Source organism: Rhincodon typus, chromosome 3 (assembly GCF_021869965.1).
Source record: "Rhincodon typus isolate 14 chromosome 3, sRhiTyp1.1, whole genome shotgun sequence".
In the NCBI taxonomy this organism is placed as follows: domain Eukaryota; kingdom Metazoa; phylum Chordata; class Chondrichthyes; order Orectolobiformes; family Rhincodontidae; genus Rhincodon; species Rhincodon typus.
In genome coordinates this window covers 115,610,707-115,623,132 of record NC_063334.1, presented here as the reverse complement: position 1 = coordinate 115,623,132, position 12,426 = coordinate 115,610,707, and positions in this window count along the sequence as shown.

Sequence of the window (12,426 nt, the reverse complement as noted above, 5' to 3'; positions counted from 1 at the left end):
TCAGATTTGTAATCTTTTTTATTATTTTTAAACTCCCACTATAAAGTGGTTATTCTGTGTCTACTATACTGAAATTATCTCTCATGTAATACTCAGTGATTCCTGAAAAGGACTACAATGGCTTTTAAAAGTTTCTTGCTTTGATAACAATACGTATAATTCTGAGTGTGATATTGTAGTTTCTGCGGTCTCCTGACTCTGTATAGTTGTTATAGTTACAAGTAAATCTGAACATCAATTACAGCCTGAACATAAATGAGTGGTGGCTGGGAAAGTGAGAGTGTGTGCACAGGAGGTGAGGACATTGCAGTTGAGAAGGTGCTGCAGTTAGAGTAGGGCAAATCAGGAGAAATCAAAAACTTCATCAACCAGAGACCCTGCTCAGAATCCAATTAAAATGTCATTGTGGGTTGAGTTGCATATATTAATAATGCCACTATCATACTTAACATAAAAACGTGTCTGGAGCAAAGAAGGGTGAGAATGAGCAAACCTTAGTAAAAGATATGGAATGTAAAGTCGTGGGTGGGGGGGGAGGGGGGGAGGGTTTAAAAAGAGGAGAGGAGTGTGGAGGAGATTAGGGTGGAAATTCCACAGCATCAAGTCTTAGTCGTTTGAAGTCATGGCTGCCAACTAGTAGGCAGAAGGAAGGAATGAGAGGCACAGAGATTGGGATTGGAGGAATGGCAAGAGCTCAGAAATGGTGAAGCTTTGGAGGGATTTTAACACACGAATCAGAATTTTAGATCTGAGTCTTTGTGAGACCGGAATCCTGTTTAGACCAGCAGGCAGAGGTGAGAGGTTAACAAGGCCAGATTCACGAGAGGATGAGGAGAGGGTCGAATTTTTCATAAGCTGAAGATTGTGTAGAAAGGAGGGTGGGAGGCTGGGTGCAAGAGAAAGTTGAGCTAATATACAGACAGGGTAATTGAGTGCCTCGTCTTATTAGAACGACCTTTGTGCACTTTTGAGTTGGAATCATATCCTGATCATTTCCCTTTTTAAAGCTATTTAAAGTTTTATTATGATAACTTTTGTATCCTTGGCACTTTTAATCTGGAAAGAACGCAAATCACTCATCCAACCAAAAAAATGTAGTCAAACTGAGTCTGACGTGGGGAAAGTTGGAAAAAGGAAGTGGCAATGTTCCAATTGAGACCAGTTAATGGGCACCAAATTTTTTTGAGAGAAAGAGATCAGTATGTTTGGTAGACCTCTTTTATGAAGTAATTTTTACAACCTTTTTTTTCAGTTTAATGTTGACATAAATTTTACTTGAGAGTTCAAATGGAAGACATAAAATATCTCAGTGAGAGGTTAGCTCAGGGAGAACTAGTGATTCAATAGAGGGAAAAAGAGCATGAAGTGCACTGACAGCAGAGGGCAAGGGGGAGAAAAAAACTACATGATATTACAAATTGCTACAACTACCGCCCAGAGCAATACCTTGCCTTGTTAGTTCAATGAGAAACATGACTAGAAAGTGTAAAACCGAAAAAAAATTGTGCATTGATACAATGCCTTTATCGATTAGACATCTGAAACATTTTACAGAATGAAGGGGTATTTTAGAAATGCAGCCACTGTTGCAATATACAAAATGAGGTTACTTATTTGCACTCGGCAAATTAGCAAGGTTATAATAGCTAGATAATCTGCTTTATTGATGTTATCAATAAGAGGGGCAAAAAATCCCCAGTTTTTTGACAGGGCAGTGAAATGGAATCTTTTAAGTCTGAGTGGCCTCGGTTTAACATCTCATTCAAAAAATGGCATCTCCAATGACGTAACTGCCTCTTAGCAGCGTTCTGGAATTTCAGCTTAGTTTCTGTGTTCATGTGATTTTCCTTTCGTACTTACATCCTCAGTGTTGTTTCACGGCCCACTAATTCTTTTGAAGTAGATTATTTGTGGTTAGTCTTGGTAAACATGTCCATCAGTATGGAGTGACAGCCTAGATTTTACTCTTAAGTCAAAGTGAATCACCTTCTGATTCAGAGATGAGAGTGTTACTAACTGAACCGCAACTGATATTGGTAACTAGATCGAAAAGAGCAAGAGACAAAACAAGGCAACTGTGGAAATCGATAAGGTAATAGTGAGCCCTAGGTTTTAAAGAGCTATAAATTGTGGGATGATCAAAAGTGTGAGGGAAGTAAGGAGTGCCATAGATTTGAGGCTGTCAGAAATAACTAGCTAGAATAGAAGATGAATAATGATTTCAACACAACAGGGGCACAGCGAGGAGGAAGAAAATGTTGCAGCAATGTTAGAGGAGAGCCGATAAATACAGGGGTGATAAGCAGTGTTGACAATGGAGGAGCTAGTCTTCACTAAGCTATAAAATAGCTAGTGCATATCCACAGTAGATCTGTTTCAGAGCTATAAAATGGTATTGTGGCATTAGTACAGCAAATGTCACAACTGCGTGGAAAACCAGTCATCTTTCATACAAATTAAAGTATTTCGTAAACCCTGTCATTGCTATATGGAGGGAAGAACAACACAAAGAAATGTAATGAAGAATTAATAACCATGTTCACAGGGCTCGTGTCTAAAAAATCACAGAATTGTGACAGTGTGGAAGGAGGCCATTTGACTCCATGCCTGTTAGTATGCAGGTACAGCAAGTGATTAAGAAGGCTCATGGAATGCCATCATTTAATGCAAGAAGAATTGAAGTAAGTAAGGGTGTTATTCTTCAGTTTACTGTGTGAAGTTTTGGTTTACTTAATTAAGTCAGGATATACCTGAGTTAGAAGTAGTTCAGGGCTGTTTTACTAGATAGATACCTGGAATGAGCAGGTTGTCGAGGATAGGTTGGACAGGTTAGGCTTGTTTTCACTAGAGTTTGGAGTAGTGAGGATTGATTGCTTAAAGCTTATGAATTTGTCTCGACAAAGTGAACATGGAAAGGATGTTTAATCTTTTGGATGAGTCCAGAACTATTGGATTTTTTTTTAAAGTTAGTGCTTGCCTTCTTACGACAGAGATGATGGGAATTCCTTTTGTCTGAAAGGGTTATGTGATTTGTGTATCTCGGACAATGTAAGTGGGTTATTGAAAATGGTGAAGATGGAAGTAGATGCATTCTTGTTAGTCAAGGGATTCAAAGATTGCTGAAGATGAGGAGGAACTTTCTTACAGAGGGTCATGACTTTTTCAAACCCTCTTCTTCAAAAGGCTGTTGAAGCAGAGTCTTTGAATATTGTTTAAGGTAAAGCTGGATAAATCTTGACCAGCAAAGAGTTGAAGATTATCGGGAATAGGCAAGCATGTGCAGGTGAAATTACAAACAGAGCAGCCAAATGACAGTTAAATGACAGAGTGGGCCTGAGGGGTCAAGTGGCTATTTCCTACACCTAACTCACATGTTCTTGCAAGCAGAATTTCAAGAAGAACTCAGATATACTGTCTTGAAAAGGGGATTCTCAACAGGGAACTTAGTTCTTATTTATAGCTCCCATGCAAACCTGCACATATGAAGAAGGCATTTTCTGTGATCCAGAGACAGGTATTAGCAAGATATAAATGTAAATCTTCCTCTGCCCTTTCAAATCATCAACAGTGCTGTATTCTATGTAATTGAATCTAGATCTTGGATCATTGGAGAATGATGAAGGAGGGAAAACACAATGAAGGAAAGTCAAATGTTTACCTCCCAGTCTGAGATTGGCTAGTCACAGGAGCATATGTATTTCGTGATTGAGAACAAATCATGCAATAACTCTATATATTTTGCTTTTTAACTTAAATACTGGGAGCAAGCAATTAATGTATTATTTGGAAGTTGCCACTAAATGAGTTCAAAGCTTCTCAGATTGTCTTTAAAGAATTCCAAAAGGACAATGGGTTGTTGTATCCTGATGACCAGAGTGGTAACATGCAGTCATAGAACGATTGCAGATCAGAAGGACGCCATTTGTCTTCAACCCAAGACTAAGTATAAGTACTCGCTTTGCTACAGCAATTTAATTAATCCCGTATCCTTATCATTTCCCTGAAAGTATTTCCCCTTCAGGTACTGAACCAATTCCCTCTTGAAAGCTATCATTCAATCAGGCTGCACTAACTCTCAAGAAGTGCATTCCTAACCACTTACTGAAAAAATAAGCTTTTCCAAATGTTGCTTCCTTTGCTAATCACCTTAAATTGGTGTCCCCGGTTGTCAAATCTTCAACCAGCTCAAATCACATCTTCATTTTTTTACTGTCTCTGAACAACCTTGACAATCTTGAGGAAATTGAAGTTTATATTTTGTCAGCTGACAGACCTTCTCAAGAATAAAAAAAGCATAGTAAAATTAGTGAATGTTGCTTGCTGGTCTAACCTTGTCTTATATGCTTCTAAATGGGAAACCAATACGATCAGTATAATGTTATGTCAGTGAGTATAAATGCCGTGAAATGTTTATATATATTTTATATATTTTATTTCAAGTTGTGCTGTTTTTAAAAAGATAACTGCCACAGGAAAATAAATCAGTAAAATTAAATTCAGTCACTTTCTGATCAAGTTCTGTGTGAAACAAATGGAATGTTGCACATCAGTTGTCACGGGAACCTCAAAATAAGGAGAGACCTAACAAGATGAGATGATGAAAGGACTGAATATCTCTCTTCTCTCAGCAGAAAGCAAGCTCTTGAAGTCATTTCTGTTTAACCCTCCAGAAATACACAAAGAGTCGAGTTAAATAGCTAGTTTCAACTCTACTGGAGTAGACTAGTGGGACTGAACCAGCAAGTATTATCATACAGTGACAGTTACAGATGAGGAACTATCCATTAGTTAACCCTGTTTGCAAGTAAACACTTTCTCTAATTCCACATGCTTAAAAGCACTTAAAAAGGAAACAGGACAACAAAGGACTCATGCTCAATCTGAATCCTAAACAATCATGAAATCGGAACTACAGAATCTCAGCCAATCCACAAAGCTAAGCATTCTGAAGCCAACATTAACATTACTAGTAATCATGATTGCATGTATATATGTGTGTATGCCTGAAATGGTGTGTGATTGCATGTTTGTATCCAATTGTTTTTATATTGTGTTTGCCATGTGCTGTAATATACATGTGTGTGTAATGTGTATGTATATGTACACGCTGCGTTTGTATGTGTGTGTGTGATTATATGCTGTTTATATGTAATTGTCTATGTGTGGTATGTGGATGTAGTTGGGTATGTACTTTGTGTGTATCTTATATGTGTGTGTTCTATGTGCATTGTGTGCATACAGATCTTTGAAGTATGCTTTGTAAGTATGTATGTGTGCATTGATGTGTATGCGTAGGTCTGTATACATTCTTTGAATGTGCATGCACTAGTTATGTGCATGTGTGTTTCTTAATGAATATTAGTGAACAAGTACTGCCAGGGTTTCATCTACCATGATAGCCAACCTTTATAATTTATTTGTGATCAGTGGAGATTTACAGTCCCTTCTGATCTTTTCCGTGGCCCCTCTGCAGTGGAGGAATGCTGTGAACAGTACAGATGTTCGAAAAAGCCCCACGAGTGCAATGGATTAATTTCCTAAAGTCACAAACCACAAATTCAGTTCCTGCTTCTACATAACCTGATGCCTGTAATGTCAGGTTATTCAGGAGACTAAAAACATCTTTACTCAGCAGGCTACCTCAAGCACTTGCCAACATAGGGAAGAAAATAGAACTGAAGTATCTTGATGTGTTGTTGCCCATCAGATGAGTTTGAATCTTGCTATAAAGAAAGCATCCCAGTGAGTTTCTTTTCCCTTCCGTCTCATATTAAATCTCACTGCCTCAGGGAACATGGTGTCTTATGTTCTTTCATTTATGGCCCCATCTGTGCTTTTTGCTGATTCATTTCCTCACTCTGTATGTCTCCTTCTGTATCTCATCCTCCAGTCCTAACGCGTGCTCCTTCACTCACTTAAAGCAATCATGAAATCATAGAGCACAGAAAGAGGCCATTCAAAACATTGTGATGGCCCTCAAAATGAGTTATCTAATTCATTCCACTATCTCCGGCTCTTATTCACAGTTGCACAAATATAATCCCTTCTCTCACATGTACCAATGGCAAATATTTGTCAACCCAGAGGGTAAAAACAGCAAAAGTCAGCAATACTTTGAAATAGGCATTGTTTGGACCAAACCCTTGATAAGGTTCCCAAATTTGTTACGGTTCCAAATGTGATAATCCAAACTGTTAAGCTCCTGGGGGAGGAGGGATAAACTGACTGTCCTTTATTCACGTACCTCCTCGGTTGGATGGAACAACTTTGATTTATAAAGGATCCCTTCCCTAATGGATATCATTTTCCCAGAACTAAATGAACTTTAAAAGGAACCAATTTAATCAGGCTTTCTTGAGTTGACAAAAGAGTGAGTTTAGACCATAAGACAACAAGAAATAGGAACAGGAATAGGCCATTTGGCCCCCTTGAGCTTGTTCCGCTATTCAATATGATCATGGTCAATGGCATCATGCCTCATGTCCACTTTCCTGCATTTTCCCCTGACTATTTATTTCTGTAGTGATCAAGAATCTATCTATATCTGTTTTAAATAGACAGAAGGACTCTACCCCCACAGCTGTCTGTGGCAAGCAGTTCCAAAGACTCACAACCCTCTGAATGAAGAAATTTCTTCTCATCTCAGTCTTAAAGTGGCACCCTGTTATTCTGAGTCTGAATTTATTAATTACTTAATGCTGAGAGGAATTAATAATGCAACACATATACACACAGATTAGAAATAAAGGGTAAGTCCAAAAAGATAAAAGTTAAAACCCTCACACGTATTTTCAGTCTCTGAATTATTCGGAAAGGGGGGATAGTCAAATGTTGCAATGCTAAAGGGGAAACTGGTGCAATCACAGAATTCATGGACCAAGTCATAGTGGAGTCTATGTCCTGTACAGGCTTGACACTTTCTGTATCATAGATACTGAAATCCAGGCAACAACTTCAATTTTCCCTGTAATTTCAGGACAAAGGCATGAGTGGAGGAGGAGTGGACCAGGGTATCCCAGAGGGAGCAGTCCATGTGGAATGCTGACAAGACAGGTGAGGAAAATATGTGTCTGGTGGTGGTATCCCACTGGAGATGGTGGGAATGGCCACTAATAATCCTTTAGATGTGGATGTTGGTAGGGTCTGGTAAGTGAGGACCAGTGGGACCCTATCACTGTCGTGGGAGGGAAGAGAAAGGATGAGGGCCAAAGTGCAGGAAATGGGTCAGATGCAGCTGAGGGCCCTGTCAACCACGGTGGTGGCAAATCCTCGTTTGAGGAAGAATGTAGACAGTTCAGAGGCCACTTGTAGAAGCTGGCATCATCAGAACATCAGCGACAGAGAAAGAGAAAATGAGAGAATGGATCAGAGACTTTACAGGAAACAGGCTGTGAGGATTTATAGTCGAGGTAACTGTGGAGTCGATGGGGTTTAAGTGGAATAAAGGCAGAAAAGACATATACATATACACATACACACAATCACAGACAGAGTTTTAGAGGAAGAGGTGAAGACTCATGCATAGCAGCCACATTGCAGACCAATTGAGTCAAATGACCTATTTCTGTGATATACATACAACAATATTTAATGTAAAACATGCAGGACCAATCCCAAATGTGCACAGTAGTGACGGGGGTGGCGTGGGAGGGGGGAAGGTGCCAGTGGCTGCAGGTGCTGTGTGGTGGGAAGGTGGTTAGAAGGGAAAGATGATGAACAGTCAAATGTCCATTTTACACAATATACAAACATTCACACATAAACAGCACACACATATCCACACAATCATGCACCAGATAGCGCGCGCGCACACACACACACACACACACACACACACACACACACGCACACACACACACAGACAAGCACACACTCACCCATGAACACATTTGCTAACTCTCTTGAGGCAGATCTTGACTTTACGATAAACTGGCAACTGTGAGTCCACACCATCCTGCATCTTTTCCAACTTATATTTCTATTGATTTCTTTGGACTGCCAATTCATGATCACTCGCTTTAAATTTTAAAATGAAGGAACTATGGGGCAAGAGTAGATCATTCAGATCTTTGAGCTTGTTCTTCCATCCGATCTACATCTTATCTATTGCACAAAATAATAGTTCCTGCCATGATTGGCTACTCACCGATTGTCTCACCCATTCATTTACTCACTTCACCTTCATTTACTGGTTTCGATGTTGAACTGTTCCCTTCAGATTAGCTAACTACCTGGAAGTTGAGGCAGAAAAGAAACCATGTACTTTTTAAAATGCATAGCTGACCCTTCACCACCTATCCCTTCCAACTACCTCCCCACTGTGACTTTACCCATTTGCCTATTTTTCAGAAGGTGTGGTTATTCTCCTCAGAGAATAGAAGGCTGAGAGAAGAGTTGATGAAGTTTATGAGAATAGAAAGTTTGTCTCCATTACAGACAATGGGATTATAGTTGATCGTCGTAAAAACCCATCTGGTTCACTACTATCTTACAGAGAATGAAATCTGCCATCTTTACCCTCTATGGGACTCCAGACCCATAGCAATATATTTGACTCTTAATTGCCTTCTGCAAAGGCTTAGCAACCAGGCAGTTCAAGGGCAATTTGGCACGGGCAATAAATCCTGGCCTTGCCCACGACACTTGCGTCCCATAAGAAAAAGAGACTAGATTGGGAGAAACTGTTCCCACAGCACAAGGGCCAAGAATTAATGGATGCCAATTCAAGATGATTGATGGAAGAGCTGAAGGCAATGAGGAAATTCTTTGGGCCGCAAGCGGTTATGATCTGATACACACTGCCTGAAAGAATGGTGATGGTGGGTTCAGTCATGATTTTCAAAGGGAATTTGATCATTTCTTGGATGGAAAATAATTGCAGTGCTGGGGGAAAGGGCAATGGAATGGGACTAACTGGATTGCTTTTGCGGAGATCCAGCGCAGAGTCCTTTTGTGTTGTAACGGGTCTGTGATCCAATTCTTTGATTCTACAATTGGAAGCAAATTTTCAATACATGCCTTATAAATGCCCTTCATCATTGTATGGGTTCTATTCTAGAGACAAGAGCAATAGTATGCTCAACCTTGTTTATTCTTGCATTTAACGACTTGCTTATGCAGTTTTGCTTGTATGTTCATCTTTTCATCTTTATAGTAGAATAGCAGAAATTTACAGGGAACTCAAATGATACAAATGATAATACAACAATATTGATGATGATATTTGTCTGCCTGTTTGTTTGTTATTATCAACTAAATATTCCATGGCAGAAATTGCATTCTAATTCAAATCAAGGGCGCTTGAGGCACAGTGACAGCAACCCTACTTCAGGGCCAAACAGACTTGGGTTCAAGTCCCACTTGCTCCAAAGGTGTGTCGTAACCTGCCTGAATGGGTTGATTAAAAATATCAAGAATGCAAGCCAAATTTTTGAAAGTAGGAGATTGAGAGTGTAGATTCAAGGAGAGGTGGAGCAGGTGGAGATGGTTTTGGCAATGATCCCAAACAGAATATCCAAATAAGGATTTACGCCAAGTAAGTTAAAGTTTTATGCTTAATGTGATAGCCTGCAGAAACAGTTTCACAGCTTGAAGTAAGCTTGCAATAATAGTAATAGATTCACTCTGATGCAATGCTTGGGTCAAAGAGTATGGGAACGATGAATTAAGTGTACTGTGTCCAAGGCAAACATGGGAAAACAAGCTTCCTATCATTCTTTAGCTTCCTACCTTCATTTTGGTAGCACTGCAGGTGTAGTTCAAGTGCGCAGATGTGTTAATTCCACACTAATGCTAAATTGTGAGTTGAATGGCAAGAGTTCAGGGACTCTGAAATGAAATGCAGAATCCTCCAAGCCTTTGCTCCAACAAATCTCATGCTGCTTTGCAATAGTGTTAAGCTGGCTCATGGCTCACTCTCTGTTCACCCAATGATAACACTGGTGCAAATCAAAACAGCTTTCCATTGCAACTACAGGTCACTCATTCAAGCTTGTTGCAGGTAGGGGTTGGTGAGGCACATGATGTTGACATTTTCGGCAGAGCAGTGTGTGCACGTTGACATTTTCGGCAGAGCAGTGTGTGGAGGTTTGAGTGCAGGCATGGGCATGCGAGGTGAAAGTAGGAATTCTCACACTCTTGCCTCCAAATGCCAGCCATCAAAACTGAATTTAGATCAGGCACAGGAAGACCTACCTCTTATGGAAATGTGGTTCATCAATGGCACAGTGATCTATTTTAAGTCAAAGTCTCAAGAGACCCACACATTGTCAACCCTGATAACCCAAGTTGATGGAAGGCTGGAACAGGTCAAGATGAATGCATAAAAATAAAGCAAAGGTAATCACTATTCCTTTATTCATTCATGGGATGAGGGCATTGCTGACCAGGCAGCATTTATTGCCCATCCCTAATTGGCCAGAGGGCAGTTCAGAGTCAACCACATTGCTGCGGGTCTGGAGTCACATGTTGGCCAGACCAGGTAAGGATGGCAGTTTCCTTCCCTAAAGGATATTAGTGAACCAGATGGGCTTTTCCTGACAATCATCAATGGGTTCGTGGTCATCGTTACATTCTTAATTCCAAATATTTTTTTAAATTCAAATTCCACTATCTGCCATGTCAGGATTTGAACCAGCGTCCCCACAATGTTAGCTGGGTCTCTGGATTAACAGTCCAGCGATAATATTACTACACCATTGCCTCCTCCTATTTTCCAATCCCTTTCAGTTCTAAAAAAAACCATCAAACTTGAAAAATTAGGCCCTATTTCTCTCTCCATTAATGCTGCGAGACCTAAAAAGTTTCTCCAGCACTATATGTTTTTACTTATGAATCTTAAAATTTTGTTTAATGTGACATCTTCATGTGTCAGGAGAAGAAGAAGTATCTTCTGGGATCCTTCCTCCCAGCACCAACATCCTCACTGAAATCCTCTGATTTCTCCACCACTCCCCAGCTCTAAGCTCCATGCTCAGCACTGTAGGTAAATATTGAAGAGAAATGTTAGTGGGAAATGATAATGAAAGAAAGGTGTAAAGAGATAGACTTGGGTGTAGAATAGTGGTTAAGCCCCATTATACAAATGAATAGGTAAATCAATGAACACATCAGTAACTAGGACTCGAGTCAACAAGGTTCTAAGAATACTTTCCTATGTTTGTACATTTTCAATACAACCTCACATCATGATGCATTGTTAAAAACTGAAGAAGGCATTTTGGAAGCAACAGGGAGTTGTTTTTGCTATTAATGCAAAATTATAAAATGTGACTAACTTCAGCTAGTTTCCCGCACTCATGTGGTAAGCTTAGTGTTGGGTCAAAACCAATTGTGCTTTAGATAGTATACAAAGAAAGGCCTTAAATCATCCACACTAACGGGCTGGAAAATGTACTGTGGACTGCAGCTTGCTTGAGCTATACATTCTGTTTTAATTCACCTACAGAATCTGCAGGGGCCTGAATGAGCTGATCGATGGCAGAGTTGCCGTAAAAGGTACGGAACTGAAAGAGTGCCACAATAGAAATAGGGAAACCATGTAACAAAGGTGCCAAACAACATTTTGCAAGCCAGTCAAATGGCAATAAGAAGCATTACAGAGAGGATGATTGATCTCCTTATTCACTCCAGAAAGCCATAGTTTCAGCCATGGTGTTCCTCATTTATCACAGTGTCAGGAACAAACAAGCTCAATGGTGGGAAAGGCACACCTTTGCAGCAAAATCTGTCTTTTGGAGAAGTTATTGACTCGGATTATCAAAACTGGAGTGAATTGTCAACATCCACCACATGCACTTGCTAAGATAGAAATATAAGCTGCAGTTAATGTGTTGTCAGACAGCCTTGCATGGCTGACAGAAGTAACCCTACAACATTTATCTGTCTGACTATTCATCCAGGGAAGGTCGAAGCATGTCAGCTTTGAGCAACATTAAAGAACACAGGCAGAAAAATTGTGGAAATGCTGTACATTATCTATGAAAGTCATACTCGCTTCTCAGCCTATTCAGTTCCCAACCTCATCTTTACATACATGCAGCTTTCAACCAAATACCCACAAGTAACTCTGTTATGCCTAGGTAAGCTCAATACTGAACACCACAACCCACTCAAAACAGATGCTAAGCCCATCAGTTTGTTGACACTTGGGAAGATGTGTGCAACTACGCTCAACATAAATGTAGAGATCGAGGTAATGCTCTGAAAGGCATTATTTCAAAATTTGTGCAGCTGACTACTAAATATTCCTTAGTACTGCCAGTCCTCAAGTCTAGCAGGTCTAATGGAATGTGTACAAAAACAAAGTTGCTGCAAAAGCTCAGCAAGTCTGGCAGCATCTTTGTTTTCAAGCCTTGATCTCTCAAGCCTTGAAGCTCAAAGCCTTTTTTTTTTTTTTTTTTTTTTTTTTTTTTTTTTTTTTTTTTT